The sequence below is a fragment of the Plecotus auritus genome, assembly GCF_963455305.1.
Source record: "Plecotus auritus genome assembly, chromosome: 5".
In the NCBI taxonomy this organism is placed as follows: Eukaryota; Metazoa; Chordata; class Mammalia; order Chiroptera; family Vespertilionidae; genus Plecotus; species Plecotus auritus.
This window is the reverse complement of record NC_137776.1, coordinates 7,040,345-7,059,576: the sequence shown is the minus strand read 5'-3', so window position 1 is coordinate 7,059,576 and position 19,232 is coordinate 7,040,345. Positions and strand designations below refer to the sequence as shown.

Below are 19,232 nucleotides of genomic sequence, written 5' to 3'. Positions count from 1 at the left end.
TCGATTCCCAGTCAGGGCACATGCCCAGTGTGGGGCGTGCAGGAGGCAGCCCATCAATGATTCTCTCTCATCATTGATGTTGCTATCTCTTTCTCCCTCTCCCGTCCTCTCTGAATTCAATAAAAATATATTTAAATAAAAAGAAATAAAATATATAAAAGAAGGGAACTGCGTTTTCTTTGATGACCTGACTTAAAATATATACATGAAGAACCTCAGTAACTAACCATGTTTGAAGGAAAGAGGTAGATGGCCAAAGGAATACAACGTCGGTCCTGAAAGTCTGAGATGGAAGGAAGCCTGGGTTGGGATGCTGGTGGGAATGGAGACCTGGACATTTCTTGGCGCCCTCAAGCTAGGGATACACACTGCAAAGGGTAGTCAAGGCCGAGGCTAGACCCTACCTGGACCTTCTTGTGCTGGGAGAGAGGTGTGACTGGAGATAGAATTTGAGTTAATTTATCTTTGGCATCCGGTTGTTGATTTGGGCAGCTGCTAATATTTAATGTTTGTTGGAATTGGGTTTTTAATTATAGTTTGTTAGGTTAAAAATTGGCATTTTGTATATTTTGAGAGTGAAAAACTAAGGGAAGGCATCAAAATTCTTTCCAAAGCCTTAGTACTGATTTTTTTCTCGTTAACAACCAAAGTCCCTGTGGGTCCGGATTGTTGATTGTCTGTCTCTGCATCCCCAGCATCTAGCACAGTCTGGGTCAGTGAATGTTTGTTGCCCTGACTGATTATAAGACAAAATATAATTTGTTTTCTCTTTTGGAAAGTCATTCTGCAGGTATTCATTTTCCGTACGGATTAAAAAAAACAACAGCTTTATTGAGATATTCAATACCATGAAATTCACCATTTTAAGGTATATCATTCAAGGTGGTTTTACTATATTTACAAAGCTGTGCAACCATCACCTCTGTGTAATTCATCACCCCCGGAGAAACTCAGTGCCCATTAGCAGCCACTCCCCAAGCCAGGGTAACCACTACTCTGCTTTCTGTCTCTATACATTTGCGTATTCTAGACATTTCATGTTAGAATTGTATACTGTGGAGTCTTTGGTGACCAGCATCATTCACTTATCATAATGCTTTCAAGGTTGACACGTTATAGCAGTACTTGGCTCTTTTCTAGCCAAATAAAATTACGTTGTATGGGTATACCATATCTGTCCATTGGGTGATGAACAGTCGAGATGTTTTCACTTCCTGGCTATTATGAATAATGCTGCTATGAGCATTTGTGTAAACGTTTTTGTGTGGCTATACGTTTAAATTTCTCCTGGGTACGCACCTTGGAGTAGAGTTGCTGGGTTGTATGGTAACTCTACATTCATCATTTTGGGGTTCTGCCAAACAGTTTTCCAAAGTGAGTGCACCCATCTTTACACTCCAGCCAACGATGTGTACAGGTTCCAGTCTCTTTATATCCTTGCCAGCACTTGTTATTGGTTTTCCTTTTGGATTTTAGCCACCCCAGGATGCGAGGTGGGATTTCATTGTGGTTTTGATTTGCTTTTCCCTAATGGCTAATTATGTCGATCATCTTTTTGTGTGCTTATTGGCATTTATATATATTCTTTGAAGGAATGTCTGTTCACATCCTCTGCTGATTTAAAAATGGTTATTTATCTACTTTATTTTTATTCTAGAGGCCCGGTGTATGAAAATTCGTGCACTCGTGGGGGGGGGGGGGTTCCTCAGCCCGGCCTGCACCCTCTCGCAGTCTGAGATCCCTCGGGGGATGTCCACCTGCTGGCTTAGGCCTGCTCCCCTGGAGATCGGGCCTAAGCTGGCAGTCAGACATCCCTCTGGCAGCCTGGGAGCCCTCAGGGGATGTCCACCTGCCAGCTTAGGACCGCTCCCTGGGGGACTGGGCCTAAGCTGGCAGTCAGACATCCCTCTGGCAGCCTGGGAGCCCTCAGGGGATGTCCACCTGGTGGCTTAGGACCGCTCCCTGGGGGACTGGGCCTAAGCTGGCAGTCAGGATTCCTCGGGAGATGTCTGACTGCAGGCCCAAGCCGCCGTTGGACATCCTTAACGCTGCTGTGGAGGCGGGAGAGGCTCCCACCACTGCCGCTGTGCTCGCAGCCGTCAGCCCGGCTTTGTGGCTGAAGGGAACTCCCCCTGTGGGAGCGCACTGAGCACCAGGGGGCAGCTTCTGCATTGAGCATCTGCCCCCTGGTGGTCAGTACGTGTCATCGTGACTGGTTGTTCTGCTGTTACGGTCAATTTGCATATTCCCCTTTTATTATATAGGATTATTATATAGGATTGTACAAATTATTTTTATATTCTGGATACCAGATCCTTGTGAGACATATGACTTGAACAATTTTTCCTACTCTGTGGATTGTCTTTTCACTTTCTTGACAGTGTCACTTGTGCGTTTGGTGTCATATCTATCCTTGTTGATCTTCTGATTGTTCTATCCATTATGGAAAGTGGAATAATGGCCCCTCCAGCTGTTGTTAAATTGGCAACTTCTCCCTGCAGCTCTGGTAGTTTTTATGTTTGTATTCTGTAGCCTTTTTGTTAGGTGCACATATGTTTATAATCATTATGCATTTTTTTGGAATTTACCCATTCTTTTGCTATAAAAATATCCTTCTTTCTCTCTAGTAACATTTTTTGTCATACTGTCTATTTTGTTTGATATTAGTATTCCCACTGTAATTCTGTTTTTGGTTACTGTTTGCATGGCATATCTTTATATCCTTTTACTTTCATCCTACTTGTATCTCTGAGTCTAAAGTGTCTCTTTGATACAGCATATAGTGTTATCATTTAAAATATGTATTCTGACAATCTCTGCCTTTTTATGGAGGATTTATTTATATGTAATTTAATTACTGATAATCACATAGCATATGTTTGCCTTCTTGCTATTGGTTTTCTGTGAGGTCTTCTATTTTTTTTTTTAAATTCCCAGATTCCTCCATAACTGTGTTGTCTTGTGTTAAATATATATTTCCTAGTGTATCGTTTTAAGTCTCTGGTTGCTTTTCTGGAGAAGAAAATTTTCGTCGACCTTTACTTCATCATTCCTGATGATATTATGATTTTCTTTTGGAGTTATTTTCTTAGTGGTTGCCCTGGGGGTTACAACGAACTTCTTACCATAAAACAATCTAGTTCAGATGAATTTCAGCTTAATTTCAAAAGTATACAAAAACTGTATTATAGCCCCATTCCTTGTTTTATACAGCATAAAGTCATCTTTTATAATTATTACCTTATTCAGTTGGCTTTTAAATCCAACAATGCTGCAGTGAACAGAGGGGTGCATATATTCTTTCGAATGAGTGTTTTGGGTTTCTGTGCACATATTCCCGGGAGTGGACTCGCTGGATCACAAGGCAGTTCCATTTTTTGAGGAAACTCCTCCTGTTCTCCACAGCGGCCGCGCCAGTCTGCAGTCTCGCCAGCAGCGCACGGGGGTTGCCTGTTGGCCACGCTCTTGCCCACACTCGCCGCCTTCTGACAGGGGCGAGGTGACATCTCCTTGCGGTTTTGACTTGCACTTCCCCGATGAGCCGTGACCTTGGGCCCCTTTGCATATCTGTATGTCCTCTTTGGCCCGAGTCCCTTTCTGACTTACTACTTTGTTTTCTGTGGATGGGCTGTATTTCCTTGATTGTTTGTGTGTTGTCAGTTTTTATTGGGAAATGGCCATTTCAACTAACATGACATGGAAACTCTAAGTCAGACTTTCCTCCCTCCCCAGGTTTGCTGCGCTGTTCTTTGTTTTTGTTCTCTGTCTCGTTACTCGCACCCAGAATACTTTACTTCCGACACTTCTAGTCACCAAATGTTGGAGGCTTCCCCCCCACCAAGCAATTCTCTGGACACCAGATGGGTGCCCTGAGGTTTCACTCCATTCGGACACCTTCTAGCCGGAGTCGCGCCAGGCCCCACGGTGAAGGGCTCAGTCTCATGACCGCTTCCCATCTCCGACGCCCACGGAACGTAGGAGGGGCCCAGGTGGCCCACAACTTCCGTCGGACGTGGCCACACATCTGGGGTTCCCATGACCTCCTCCCTTGGGGGGTACTTTGCTTTGCAAGAGCCGCCCGCAGAACTCAGGCCAGTGTTTATGCACGTGGACCAGGGTATCCGAGGGTGCGAGAAAGGACATAGCAGCCGTGGGCAAACTACGGCCTGCGGGCCGGATCGGGCTGTTCTATCCGGTTCTCTTGCTCTCCCCTCCGCTCCTTTACTTTGAATTTATATTAGTTCACACAAACACTCCATCCATGCTTTTGTTCCGGCCCTCTGGTCCAGTTTAAGAACCCATGGTGGCCCTCGAGTCAAAAAGTTTGCCCACCCCTGACATAGGTGAACAGTCAGAAGAAGAGACACATAGGGCGAGGCCTGGGAGGATCCTGAGTTGGGGAGCTCCTGCCCCGAGGTGTAGGGGTGAGTCACCCTCCCCTTGTGGACGTGCTCATCTCCCTGGAAGCTCTCCAAGCCCCATGCTACGAGGATTTTTGTGAAGGCTTTATCCAGGCGGCATGGGAGAGCATGAACTCCATCTCAGCCCCTGTCTTTTTCGGGAGAATGGGGGCCGGGGGAGGCCCGGGGGGAGGAGCCATCCATAGCCCACTCAGAGTTGCCTCATTAGAACAGAAGACATTCTCATCACCTGGAAATGACAAGGGTTTCAGGCGCTCTATTTTTTTTTTTAATGTTTTCATTGATTTCAGAAAGGAAGGAAGAGGGAGAGAGAGAGAGAAACATCAATGATGAGAGAGAATCATTGGTTAGCTGCCTTCTGTACGCCCCCCACTGGGGATGGAGCCCGCAACCCGGGAATCGAACCGTGACCTCCTGGTTCATAGGTCGACACTCAACCACTGAGCCACACCGGCTGGGCAGGTGCTAGACATGAGCACTTTCGTTTTGTTTTGTGGCTCTGCCACTCCTTAGGGTGCTGTCATTGTCTGTGGGGTAGCAGCTGTCTCAGTCCCACATGTGGGTTCCAGCCCGTGAGAAGAGAGAGAAGCACGTGGCTTGGAAGGTGCATGGGTCACTTCCACTCATGGATAGCTTAGTTCACCAGTGAGAAGCATTGGTGAGGACTTGGTCCATGACCACACCTCAACTGCATGGGCTGGCCGGTGCACCCGCTGGCTGGATGGTCACACGCCTAGCTAAAGCCATGTTGCTAGGAAGGAAGTGGAGATGAGATTTTGGGCAATGCCTGGCCATCTCTCCAGTACTTAACTTACCTGAATCTCCCATTTCCTCCTCTCCAAAATGGTGTTAATAATAGTCTCTCCCTCAGAGGGTTGTCTGGAGGGTTAGCTAAGGCAACACATATGTTATTTATTCAGTTTCTGGCATATAAAATATGCTTAGTAAATATTAGCTGTTAACTCTGAAGATAGTTTTCTAATGACAAGAGGAACTATTGCTTTTTTCATTTTTGATGCGGAGAGAGCTCAGGCAATGCTGATTTTACTTCAGGAACATTGTCCTTATTGACTTCTGGAAAATGGAAAGCAGTAAAAGGCACTGAACTAAATACATGGAGACCACAGAGAAGCGTATTACCTAGGCTTTTTGTTCAGCTTATTTTTTTTAAAAGTATTATTAATGAAACGTTTTACACTATTTCGTAGAATGGTTTTTATGTAGATAACACATAAATAGGTTTTGAGGTAAGTAGTCCATTAGAGCAATTTAATTTCACTTGTGAAATTTTAGTTAGATTTTTCTTTTAAAATGGGTCATCGCTAGAAGCAGTTCATTTATTTGGCAAGATATTTTTAGCATATAGGTTTGCTGCAGAAGTGAGAATTCTAAAATGCCTCTCATTTTAAACATTTTTTTTATTGTCACTTGGGGGAATAAACTATGAAACCTCTTACTACTTAAAGGAACCCCCCCATTTTTATCGATAGTTTTAAATATATACAAAAGGAGAGAAAACTTGCTAATATTGTAAATTACCTGATTTTTAAAGTATGTTTTACATATTATTTGCAATTGGCGGTTAGAAAGAAACACTTAAATCTATAACAAATTATTGTCTTTAGTCTTTCATAACCAGTTGTTATTATTTTGAACAAAGAAAGATACATTTATTTTGGGTTTTAGTTTCCTTATTCATTTCACCTTGTCAGTTGTTAAGGATCATTTGTTAATATATTTTAAAGCAAGTCTTAGCAGAAGCCAGTTTTTAGTTCAAAGAATAAAGATAAAAAGCGACCAGGCAGTTATTAGTGATGTGAGGGGGTTGTCATTAGTGATGTGAGGTTGTATGTTAATTTGGTTAAATCGGAGTCTATTTCCATTGAAAATGTATTTTAAAAATAAGAAAATTGACCTTTAAATCTATTTGTGTATTAATGTCTTACTTTGTTTGATGATATGAACATAAGAAATAAACAAGTGAAGAATATTTTAAGTTTTGGTTTTGTTTTTTAAATTTAGCATCTCTAAAATGCGTTCATTTGTTGCATAAGAATGTTCCCTTGGGTTTCTCTTCCTTGGGCAAAATGCCAGAAGAGATATGCATGCCATCTGCTTTGTCACCATCAATTTTAGAATAAATTTCCCCAATTCAGGTTGAGATTTAATCTGCAGCTCTTCATATTTTTTTTATTGGTATGTAGAATCACTGCTGGCTTATTTTGTGGCGAGCTCACGATGATCGTTACATGTGGTACGACGGACAGGAATGGCGTTTATGCAGCCACCAGCCTTGTCGTCACTCTGCTAAGACAGCTTTCAGTTTCACCCAAGGGTTCCTCTGTTTCTGAAGAAAGAGATTGCCTTGGAAAAAATCGAAAGCTCAGAAACAAAAATTAGCACTCAGCTTTAATGTATTGTCTACTAGACTATCCTGCTCATTAAACTTTTGATGCTCTATTATATTTTCAAATACTTTTAAAATCACAGTTTATATGGATTTGTAATACTGAATGCATAGTGCAGAGAAAACTGTAATTGCTACCTAATTCTAAGGACAAACTTCTGCAGTAGGAGGCATGAGGTTGAGGAGCTTTTATGGGAAAAATAAGGCTGAGGGGGAATAAATTTTTTTTTATTGATTAAGGTATTACATATGTCTTCTTTTTCCCCCATAGCACCCCCTCCCAGCACATGCCCTCACCCCCCTAGTGTCTGTGTCCATTGGTTATGCTTATATGCATGCATACAAGTTCTTTGGTTGATCTCTATCCCCTCTCCCCACCCTCCCCTGCCTTCTGGTTGGACGGTTTGATCGATGCTTCACTGTCTCTGGATCTATTTTTGTTCATCAGTTTGTGTTGTTCATTATATTCTACAAATGAATGAGATCATGTGATATTTATCTTTCTCTGACTGGCTTATTTCACTTAGCACAATGCTCCCCCGATCCACCATGCTGTTGCAAATGGTAAGAGTTCCTTCCTTTTTACAGCAGCATAGTATTCCATTGTGTAGATGTACCACAGTTTTCTAATCCACTCATCTGTTGATGGGCACTTAGGCTGTTTCCAAATCTTAGCTATGGTGAATTGTGCTACTATGAACATACGGGTGCATATATCCTTTCTGATTGGTGTTTCTAGTTTCTTGGGATATATTCCTAGAAGTGGGATTACTGGGTCAAATGGGAGTTCCATTTTTAGTTTTTTGAGGAAACTCCATACTGTTCTCCACAGTGGCTGCACCAGTCTGCATTCCCACCAGCAGTGCACTAGGGTTCCTTTTTCTCCGCATCCTCGCCAGCACTTGTTGTTTGTTGATTTGTTGATAATAGCCATTCTGACAAGTGTGAGGTGGTACCGCATTGTCATTTTGATTTGCATCTCTCGGATGATTAGTGACTTTGAGCATGTTTTCATATGTTTCTTCGCCTTCTGTATGTCCTCTTTAGAAAAGTGTCTATTTAGGTCCTTTGCCCATTTTTTGATTGGATCGTTTATCTTCCTTTTGTTAAGTTGTATAAGTTCCTTATAAATTTTGGAGATTAAACCCTTATCACATTGGCAAATATGTTCTCCCATGCAGTGGGCTTTCTTATTGTTTTGTTGATGGTTTCTTTTGCTGTGCAGAAGCTTTTTATTTTGATGTAGTCCCATTTATTTTTCTCCTTAGTGGGAATAAAAAATTTAATGAATGTTAAAAACATTTTTCCTTCATTTTTGATCATCAATATTGAAAACTTATCTGCAAAAAAGCGGACAAAAGAAGAAAAAGCACTCATACACTTCTCATCTATACCTATCCCATCAACTGTTAACATTCTGTCCTCTCTGCATATGTATATATTTTTTTCTGAGCTTAAAAAAATAATTTGCAGACACCATTGCACATCACTTCTACATACTTCTATGTTTCCTAAGAATAAAGACATTTTTCTATCCTACCCAAAATTATCATTATTGTTATTATCGTTGCTGAACCTAAGAAAATGGACCATAACTCAATTATATCGTCGTCATATATGTTACATATTGAAATTATCCCACCACTTTTTAAGGAAAATCCAGGATGCAATAGTATGTCATGCATTGTGCTGATTGTCCTGTGTCTTCCTTCTGTTCTGTTTTGCGACATTGCTTTGAAGAGTTTCGACCAGTGGTTCCACATTTTGGATTTGTCTGCCTGTTCCCCACTTTTTAGGTTCAGGTCAAGCATTTTTGGCAAAGAGACACCTGAGGTGATACCACCCATGGCACCCCACCAGGAGGCTCACGGGGCCCGAGTCTCCTGCTGTTGGTGATTATGGAGTGGGGTCTCCTGCTCAGTGGTGGCCACCGCAGCTTTCCCATGGACCAGTGCACGTGTCCTTTTACGACTAGTCGGCGACCTGTGAGATAATGCTCAAGATCATGTACGCATCCTGTTCCTTAATAATCTTTCCCCATGTCCGGCCACGGTGGCTCAGTGGTTGAGCGTCGACCTGTGAACCAGGAGGTCACGGTTCAATTCCCGGTCAGGGCACATGCCTGGGTTGCGGGCTCGATCCCCAGTAGGAGGTGTGCTAGATCAGTGGTCAGCAAACTCATTAGTCAACAGAGCCAAATATCAATAGTACAACGATTGAAATTTCTTTTGAGAGCCGAAAACCGACTTCTGCGCATGGGCCACGAAGTTTCAATCGCACTGTACGTGCGTGCCTGCACGTGGTATTTTCTGGAAGAGCCACACTCAAGGGGCCAAAGAGCCGCATGTGGCTCGCAAGCCACAGTTTGCTGACCACTGTGCTAGAGGCAGCCGATCAGTGATTTCTCTCCCATCATTGATGTTTCTATCTCTCTGCCCCCCTCCCTTCCTCTCTGAAATCAATAAAATATATATTAAAGTACTTTCAGCTTTCAGATGTGACTCTTACCTGAGTCAGTTACACTGAGGTTGCAAAGGGGTTATTTTCTAATTGTGTCATTCCTGTTGCATCTGACAGCTGGCATTCTGCAAGAACTTCCTTCCCCCGTCCTCCCCCTACTAGGGTGGATTCATGGATTTTTAAAATGAAATCTGTTATCATTGATTGCCAATATCATACTGTTAGATGGGACGGTTATCCTAAATCTGGCATCTCTCAGGTTCTTTACACACGACTCCTGGAGTCTTTGAGCGCTTTCCCACTTTCAGGAATGAAATAAAGGTATATTTATTTTCTAATAAAGTAAATAAAAAGTATCCTGGACTTTGTACACAATTAAATTCCCTCCTATTAGCAACTGTTTGATGAGAGACTCTGCTTTCCTGTAGTTTCGGGATGTGTGCATAACGCGATTTGCTGAGTCTTTATCCGGAGGCCAGTGTTGGGTGTCTTTCCCAAAGCTGTCCTTTTCTGATTTCCGATTCAGAATGAAAACTTCAGCGCGATGCCTCCTGGGACCCTGTGTGGTCCCGGAGAAGTGGAATAGCGTGATGCTAACGATGGAAAAAAGCTTTGGAACAGCCCTCCCCACGTGCATCTTCACTCTGCCTCTCCCTCCTCCCACACACGTTGGAAATACTGTGTTCACTGGTGCTCACCTGCTGTTGTCTTTCACAAATTTTAAGTGGAAAAACCTCTACTATTTCTCCGCAACCCACGTTACCTCCTTTTCCTATCCCCAACCTCTCTCTAAGCGTTCCTTAACCACTAAACTGCCGCTGAAAACGGTGGCGTTGTTTCTAATTTTGTTGTTTCTAGTTCGGGAGAGATCGGAGGGGGGCGGGAGGAGCTGGGAAGGACCTCATACTGGGCTGACACTATTCCATCCATCCCTTGTTTTTGTATATTCAGTGCAACCACCTGTCAATCTAGCTATGCAGCGTTATTCAGGATGCACTTCTCTCTTCTTCGCCACAAGATGTTTTAGGAGACTCCATCCCACATCTTGCTGAAACCTAGCTATGCTGTCTACCAGCGTCGTCATGACCCACCACCACGGCAAGCCTGTTACAAAGGAAATCGTGTTTGGCAAAACGTATTCCTGGTGAAATCCTGCTGTGTCCTAGGGAATGCTTCTTTTCATTGCCCCCAAAGTTCTCACAAACCACTTACCCATTTCAGAGGTTTGCAGGCAGGAAGGAAGCTCTGTGATTTCTGAATCTACCCTTCCCCCTGGCCCTGTCCGGTCCTTTTTTTTTGCAGCTGGATGTTGGCTGTGAGCTGATCAGGAAAAACTCTGATCAAGATGCCATTGTAGCCCTAACCGGTTTGGCTCAGTGGCTAGAGCGCCGGCCTGGGGACTGAGGGGTCCCAGGTTCGATTCCGGTCAAGGGCATGTACCTTGGTTGCGGGCACATCCCCAGTGGGGGGTGTGCAGGAGGCAGCTAATCGATGTCTCTCTCTCATCGATGTTTCTGACTCTCTATCCCTCTCCCTTCCTCTCTGTGAAAAGTCAATGGAATATATTAAAAAAAAAAAGATGCCATTGTATGGACCTCTTTTATGAAAAATTATTTTTGAGGACCCATCAAGAAGATGTTTGCAGACGTCCTTTTGAGAAAAGCTGACTTAAAGCGAATGTTCTGGAAGTGCCTGTCCATTATTATTGCAAAAGAGAGGTCTTGTCATTGAACTAGAAAAAAAATTATTTTTAGGTTATATAAAAAAAAATAATGAGCACACAATAAGGAGTTTCTGTAATGCTCAGTTCCTGGGAGTGAAGCGGGGAGCGCTGGCCTGAGGACCTCGGTGAAGACACGGGGTCGGAGACCTTTGCTTCTGATGGCTGGTCTCCGGGGCAGCATCTCGTGGCTGTTCGTTAGACATGCAGGATCTTAGGTTCCATCCGCCCTGCCCCATCGGATTCTCCAGGGGTGCGTTCACAGACTGGGTGGGCGACAAGGCTCATCGTTGGAAGAGCCACCTGGATACTAGCGAGCATGCTTACGGAAATCCAGAGTGAACACGTTGTAGGCATTTATTGTAAACTCTTGACTCAGTATGGTTGTTAGCGACTGACCTTCCCACTCTGCTCCCAAGAAGCCTTAAAGAGATGCTTCCCAAATACCAAGAATATTATTTTTAAATATTTTTTATTGATTCCAGAGAGGAAGGGGGGGGGAGGGAGAGAGAGAGAGAGAGAGAGAGAGAGAGAGAGAGAGAGAGAGAGAGGGAAAGAGAAACATTAGTGATGAGAGAGAATCATTGATCGGCTGTCTCCTGCACACCCCACACTGGGGATCGAGCCTGTAACCCGGGCACGTGCCATGACTGGAAATCGAACCGTGACCTCCTGGTTCATAGGTTGATGCTCAAGCACTGAGCTAATAACAGTGCGGTTAATGGATAGCTCCCAGGGTTGTTGTGAGATTCTGATGAGATGAAACATTAAATGTCTACCACTGTGGCAGGCATAGGTGTCCAAAGAATAATTGGTACACACCTCTATATGCATTAAGTATATGAAGTAATTTCTTACCAGTTGTTGTTTTTTCATTCCTGCCCCAGCCAAACGGAGCAGGGATTTAAGTAGCTTCTGACAGTTTTGCCATCAAATACGTTCCAAGTGATTCTTTGTCAGGTCAGCACATCCGTCATTGCCACCAGTGGCAGACATGGGCCCTCCAAGGCAGGGGGCTTTCCATCCAGCGGCTTCATCCCTGGATCACAGCCAGCACGGATCACATGTCCGGAAAGTTTAGAATATTCCAATATACGCAGAGGATATGCCAGCATGTAGTCGGAGTCCGGAAAAGAGCGGCGAGGTGTGAAGCCGTGACATTAACTCGTGGTGAAGGGGCTTTGGTGAGTGAAACCTGTTGGGATGGTTGCCGGATGTGGAATCCTTTTCCCCGAGGGAGGCGATGGCATGCAGGGCTTGCTCATGTAATCCCCCAGAAAGGAAATTTTCCTTTTCAATTTAGAAAGGATTCAGAATGCAATGTAAGGCTCTATGGCCAAATCCAGCGTGCATTGGGAAGCTAGAAGGTATGGCACAAAATCCCTAATGTATCAGCGCTCTCGCTGCAAATGTTTGATTAGAACCTTTCCCCTTTTCTCTCCCAGACTCGGAGCCCAGAGCCACTTCTGAGCCCAGAGTCTCTGATTTTAGACATACGTGGAATGCCCTGATTATTTTAAACTTAAGTGGTTCTTGTTTGGAATTTTCTTTCCAAGTGTTTAATCAGTGTCTGCGTTTTCTTCTCTTCCTCCTCCTTTTTATTATATTATCCAGTCCTTTTACCATTGATCTGAAGTGTACTCTTTTTTTTTTTAATTTAATAAATCTTTATTGTTCAGATTATTACAATTGTTCCTCTTTTTCCCCCCATAGCTCCCCTCCACCCGGTTCCCACCCCACCCTCTGCCCTTACCTCCCCCACACTGTCCTCATTCATAGGTGTACGACCTTTGTCCAGTCTCTTCCCGTACCCCCCACACCCCCTTCCGCCGAGAACTGTCAGTCCACTCCCTTTCTATGCCCCTGATTCTATTATATTCACCAGTTTATTCTGTTCATCAGATTTTTTATTCACTTGATTTTTAGATTCACTTGTTGATAGATATGTATTTGTTGTTCATAATTTTTATCTTTACCTTTTTCTTCTTCTTCCTCTTCTTAAAGAATACATTTCAGCATTTCATATAATACTGGTTTTGTGTTGATGAACTCCTTTAGCTTTTTCTTATCTGTGAAGCTCTTTATCTGCCCTTCAATTCTGAATGATAGCTTTGCTGGGTAGAGTAATCTTGGTTGTAGGTTCTTGCTATTCATTACTTTGAATATTTCTTGCCACTCCCGTCTGGCCTGCATAGTTTCTGTTGAGAAATCAGCTGACAGTCGTATGGGTGCTCTCTTGTAGGTAACTAACTGTTTTTCTCTTGCTGCTTTTAATATTCTCTCTTTGTCTTTTGCTCTTGGCATTTTAATTATGATGTGTCTTGGTGTGGTCCTCTTTGGATTCCTTTTGTTTGGGGTTCTGTGTGCTTCCTGGACTTGTAAGTCTATTTCTTTCACCAGGTGGGGGAAGTTTTCAGTCATTATTTCTTTAAATAGGTTTCCAGTATCTTGCTCTCTCTCTTCTTCTAGCACCCCCATAATTCTGATGTTGGTATGCTTGAAGTTGTCCCAGAGGCTCCTTACACTATCTTCAAATTTTTGGATACTTTTTTCTTTTTGCTTTTCCGGTTGAGTGTTTTTTGCTTCTTTGTATTTCAAATCTTTGACTTGATTCTTGCGTTCCTCTAGTCTGCTGTTAGGTCTCTGTGTAATATTTTGTATTTCAGTCAGTGTATGTTTAATTTCTAGTTGGTCCTTTTTCATATCCTCGAGGGTCTTGCTAAATTTATTAGCCTTTTCTAGGAAATTCTTGAAAAACCTTATAACCGTGGTTTTGAACTCTATATCCAGTCGTTTTCTTTCCTGTATTTCTTTCGTTTGTGATCTGTTTCTTTGTCTCCGCATTTTCGCTGCTTCCCTGAGTTGGTAAAGTAGCTTTGTGTGCTAGGTGTCCTATATGGCCCAGTGGCTCAGCCTCCCCTGTTACCTGAGGTGGACACTCTTGGTGCACCCCTTTGTGGACTGTGTGTACAGCCTTGTTGTAGTTAAGTCTTGATTGTTGTTGGTATCACTGGGAAGAATTGACCTCCAGGCCAATTGGCTGTGAGGATCAGCTGTGTCTACGCCAGGAGAACTTCTGTGCTGGAGACACCCTTATGAGACAAGGCTTGCAAAATTGCAAAAGCCTCTGTGCTCAGCTTGGATGGGGTGGAGTTTCTGGGCGGAGCAGACAGCCTTGGCTTCCCGTCAGCCCTGCCCTATGAGGCCCCTGGTCTCAGTGTCCCTCGGTAATCGCTGCAAGCACCTCTGAGAGAAAGCTGCCCTTGAGGTTCACCCACTGCCAGACAGTCCAGTTTCTCCCCCAATGAATGTAGATTCCCAGATTCTCGCCCGGAACTGGATTTCAGTGCAATCGGAAGCTCCCACCTTCCTCCTGCTAGAGAAAGCCAGCCGCACACTCAGTACTTAGTCCTCTCTGCGCGCACTTGCACGCGCGCCTCCAGACCTCTGCCTTTTGCGGCTCCCCTGAGTTTCTGTGTGCTCCTCTCTTTTCCCGACAGTCCAGATTCCCCCCGTATGAGTCTGGGACCCCAGAGTCTCGCCCAGAACTGGGGTTCAGTGCAGTTGGGAGCTTCCGTCTCTCTCCCGCTAGAGAAAGCTAGCAAGGCACTCAGCCACCCATCCTCTCCGCGCACGTGTCTCCGTACCTCAGCCTTTTGCAGCTCCTCTGAGTCTCCGTGTGCCCCTCTCTTTCCTTCTGGTTGTAGAATTTCCACTCAGCCAGCTTTCCTGTGGTTCTGGATGATGTCCATTCTGTCTTAGCTGTAGTTTTGAAATTGTTGTGCGAGGCAGCAGTTTAGGTGTTCACCTATGCCGCCATCTTGGTTTCTCCTGAAGTGTATTCTTTTTTTTTTTTTAATATATTTTATTGATTTTTTACAGAGAGGAAAGGAGAGGGATAGAGAGTTAGAAACATCGATGAGAGAGAAACATCGATCAGCTGCCTCCTGCACATCCCCCACTGGGGATGTGCCCGCAACCAAGGTACGTGCCCTTGACCGGAATCGAACCCGGGACCTTTCAGTCCGCAGGCTGATGCTCTATCCACTGAGCCAAACCGGTTTCGGCCTGAAGTGTATTCTTATCTAATAACATTTTCTGTAGAACTCAAGTCTTTTATGCAATAAATGTTTTGATAGGACCTCTGCTTATTTTTCCTTCTTAGTTTTACACGAGGGGAAATCTGTGCCTTCCTGATGTAGGCTGTTTATTCTTGGTGTCTTTAGTCTGGGTTTACTTTACAGATTATTTATTTATTTATCTTTTAAACTGGAGGGCTGAGTGCTATGCCCTGTTACTGTGGTCTTTATTGTTTATGGATCTGTTGTCCAAAGCAGGGATTTTTTTTTTTTTTCTGATCTCTTATCCTTGTGTTCATTTTATACGGTTGAGAATGTATTTCTGGGTGATCTAAAATTACTACAGTACCAGTAGTCATTTTCCAACACAGCAGTTTTGCACATCACAGAGTCTACTGCTTATTGTTCTTCTAGGCTTACCTTCTCCCACAACTGACCTCGTATTTGTGGACCAAAGTGCCCCAAAGCCACACTGCATGCTGGGAAGTGTAGTTGGTGGGAATTCAAGTGGAATTGGTAGCAGAAAGGAAGTGTGGGTATACGGGGGCTCCCCTCTGCCTTACAAAGCAGCATGAGGGAGTAGTTTGCTTGCCTTTGTGTGCAAAGCCTGAATTCTGGTGTGGAGGACTCACATTTTGGGGGTACGTGGGTGAAATTCTCCTGTCTTATTACCCACTCATTCACTTAGGTGTCAGGGCTTCAGGTGAGAGATGTCTCTCCAGTGGTTTGGAAGGTCATGGAGCCATTTGTTGAGTTTCCAGTGCTGTGGAAATGTCACGGAGAAGACACTGCGCTGACAGGAAGTCAGCGGTAGCTTGCTTTCTGCCATATTATTCAGAAATCCTATAAAAAAATCCCTCACTCTTGTCTGAGGGGTCTGGGAGGTTCCTTCCTGCTGAGCAGCTTCCTGGCCTCTGTGTCACTTGGGGCTGAGTCATTTGAGTGAGATGTCCAGGTTGCTGAGTGAGGAGGCTTTATTGATTACGTGGAAGTGACACTCCAAGGTTTGCGTGGGTTGGATATAGTTGATGATTCACATGGATGGTGTCTGGCTGAAAACCCATGTACTATATGGGGTGTCAATTTGATTGTCTATAAGGCTCTATAATAATCCCCTTTGGTCTAGTGCAGTGGTTGGCAAACTGCGGCTCGCGAGCCACATGCGGCTTGCGAGCCGCGGTTTGCTGCTCTGTTGACTAATGAGTTTGCCGACCACTGACCTAGACTCTCGATTCCAATAATTACAGGCTGTTGTTGTTCCTTGTGATTAAGCCCCTATCCCAGTGGTCGGCAAACTCATTAGTCAACAGAGCGGCAAACCGCGGATCGCGAACCGCATGTGGCTTGCGAGCCGCAGTTTGCCGACCACTGTCCTAGACCAACAATTTGTTGCAATTTTCTACCATGTTTTCTTAGTAACTGCTTCATCCTGCTAATCAGTAGGGTGGCAATTGGGTAGTCCAATTGCAGGGTGTAACGCAAGCATCTATTACCATTTGTAATGCCCTATTTACTTGTTTATTGTCCGTCTCCTCAATAGTCTAAGCCAGTGTCGGCAAACTCATTAGTCAGCAGAGCCGCAGTTTGCCGACCACTGGTCTAAGCAGTGGGCACACCTGTCTTATTCTGTACCCAGAGCCTCATGTGTTTCCTGGCGTATGATAGGCGCTTCATACACATTTGCCGAGTGAATGAATGAACTTGCAAGCCGTGGTACCTTCAGGTTATAGGGGAATTGTATTTATAGACTCACGTTTTTGACGTTCGTTTGCTAACCCACAACTTCGATGAACTTGATTCCAAAACCTCTTCCAGGTGCAGTAGAATCATTGCACGTGATCCGCACAGTTCTAGAAACGAGCGGACTTGGAACCAAATTGTGTTTCCGGAGAAGAACCTTGGTTTGCATGTGAAATGTATTTTCTCATCACTTGCAGGAACAGTTGTTCGCTCCCAGCGTATCTGCATCTGATTCCCGGAAGGCAGTTATGGTGACACAGAACAGCCCATGGGAAGGAACGGGTCGTGTTGCCCTTCTTCCCCACCACGGCGAACTCTTCTGGGGCTTGGAGCCACGCCGGGCTAACGGAAACCAACCGTTTCGGTCAGGTGGGGCGGAGATGGGGAGAGGTTTCTGGGTTCCAGGCTTGTGCCGAGGCGCTGCGGTCTCAGGCTGGATCTGGGACGCTTTCCTCCCGATTCTCTGAGGAGGAGGTGGCTTCCCCTTCACTGCCTTCTCCTCCACCCTGTTCCACGGAAGGGAAGGGCAGTGGAACCGAACAGTGGCGACCCCGGCCAGTGGCAGAGGAAGAGGAGAGGGAGCTCGGGGCTCCGGCCAAGGAGTGAGGTCACTGATGGACATCGGGAAGCAGGAGGGAGCAAGGGCTTCCCTGTGCCTCTCAGAGCGATCGTGTTGGGAGAAGGTGAGTTGGGGAATAAAATAGCTCTTCTGTGCCGTCCTCTGTGCTCCGTGTTTCCTCTTTCAATAGCAAGACTTCTCTGCTAATGGACTCTTTTTGTTTTCTCTGAAGTTGAAGGTCAGCTCACTGTCTGTGAGTGAGACAGATGGAGGCTGTCTGGGAGTTTTGAGGAGAGTGGAGAAAGGAATAGACAATTGTTATAGAAGTGGACCAGAGAGCCGCCTTGGGACTAGCTAGAAGGATTTCCAGACAGCTGAGGGCTACTTTTGGGAATGAAATGTGTCTGGCCCGAGCCTGGTTGTACCGCATTACATCCTTCAGGACGACTTCTTTGACTCTAAATACTCAGTTCTGATTTCCAACCTAACGTTCTCGCCCTGGTTGGTACCCTGCTGTCAGCCTGGGCGGGAGTGTTAGTCTCCTGCATCTTTTCCCTCAAGGACGGGGCATGCCTTCTTTACCTGAGGGACCTAGTGCTCTGCTCATCTCCTGTTAGGCTCTGGGTTTTATGTGAATTAACCAAAAAAAGGGAAGAAAAGGGGAGAGGTGATTCAGGATGGTTATTGTCATGAAAGCTGTAGAGTAGCGAATGTTAAGAAAGAGTGATCGCCAACAGCGAGAAATGCTGGGAAAAGGAAATCAAGAAAGAATGAGAAGTAGTGCATCTGGTGTGAAGGAAGTCAGTGATGATCGCGGGGAGGAGAGTTTCAGGCAAAATTCGCTCCCAGAAGTCAGATCGCAGGGACTGATGAAAAGAATGGACGACTAAATAAAATGGTATTTCCTCAAAATGTAATGTGACTTTCAATTCACATTCTCTTCCAAACGAGGGAGCAATTATTGTACATCTAAGTTTAAAAGAAATTTATTATCATGTTTACCATTTAAAGAAAGGCACCTGAGACTACATTTAGATGACTTGACACTGAATAGTACTGCAGGGTGCCGATTGCCTTCAGCTCAAAACAATTCACAGGCCAAAGCGGCTCACCTTGGGGAGGCCTGTTCTGAACCCCTTTAATATAGGAGAAGCTATTTTATTATTTAAAGAACTTCCAGCGAAAATGTCATGGCTGAAGTAATTTCTTAGTTTCCCATTTTATTTAGTTCATTTCTACTCCATAGAGAGACATCTAGAGTAATAGAGAAAACAACTTCCTAATTGTGATTCGTTTTGTAGGGGAATCACATTGCTGTTAGGACTTGAATTTAGGTTGGAATTAGAAAATGAAACTAGTTATTGAGACCAGGAAATGAAGCCTGGGCGGATCTAAGTTTATAACATCCATGGAAGACTATAAGGTCAGTCTACACCAGCATGGCCAGCGTGTTAACCAGTAGATGAGTTCATCAAGCTAGTGTCAGGTTCCACCGGAGCACAGGTAAGCAGGCAGACAGGGTCAGGATACCCAGACTGTCCAGTTAAGCTGATCTCCAATAGAGCTGACCAAGGAGCAGATCTCCAATATAACTGACGAAGGAGCAGATCTCCAATATAACTGACGAAGGAGCAGATCTGCAATACAACTGACCAAAGAGCAGATCTCCAATACAACTGACGAAGGAGCAGATCTCCAATACACCTGACCAAGGAGCAGATCTCCAATACAGCTGACGAAGGAGCAGATCTCCAATACAACTGACGAAGGAGCAGATCTCCAATACAACTGACGAAGAAGCAGATCTCCAATACACCTGACGAAGGAGCAGATCTCCAATACAGCT

At 44.5% G+C, this 19,232-nt stretch overlaps 1 protein-coding gene across 3 annotated transcripts in view; it reads left to right on the top strand.

The window, feature by feature from the left end:
- The window catches only part of HECW2 (HECT, C2 and WW domain containing E3 ubiquitin protein ligase 2), a 286,809-nt gene that overhangs the window by 10,922 nt on the left and 256,655 nt on the right, over nucleotides 1-19,232 (top strand). The window lies entirely within an intron of this gene.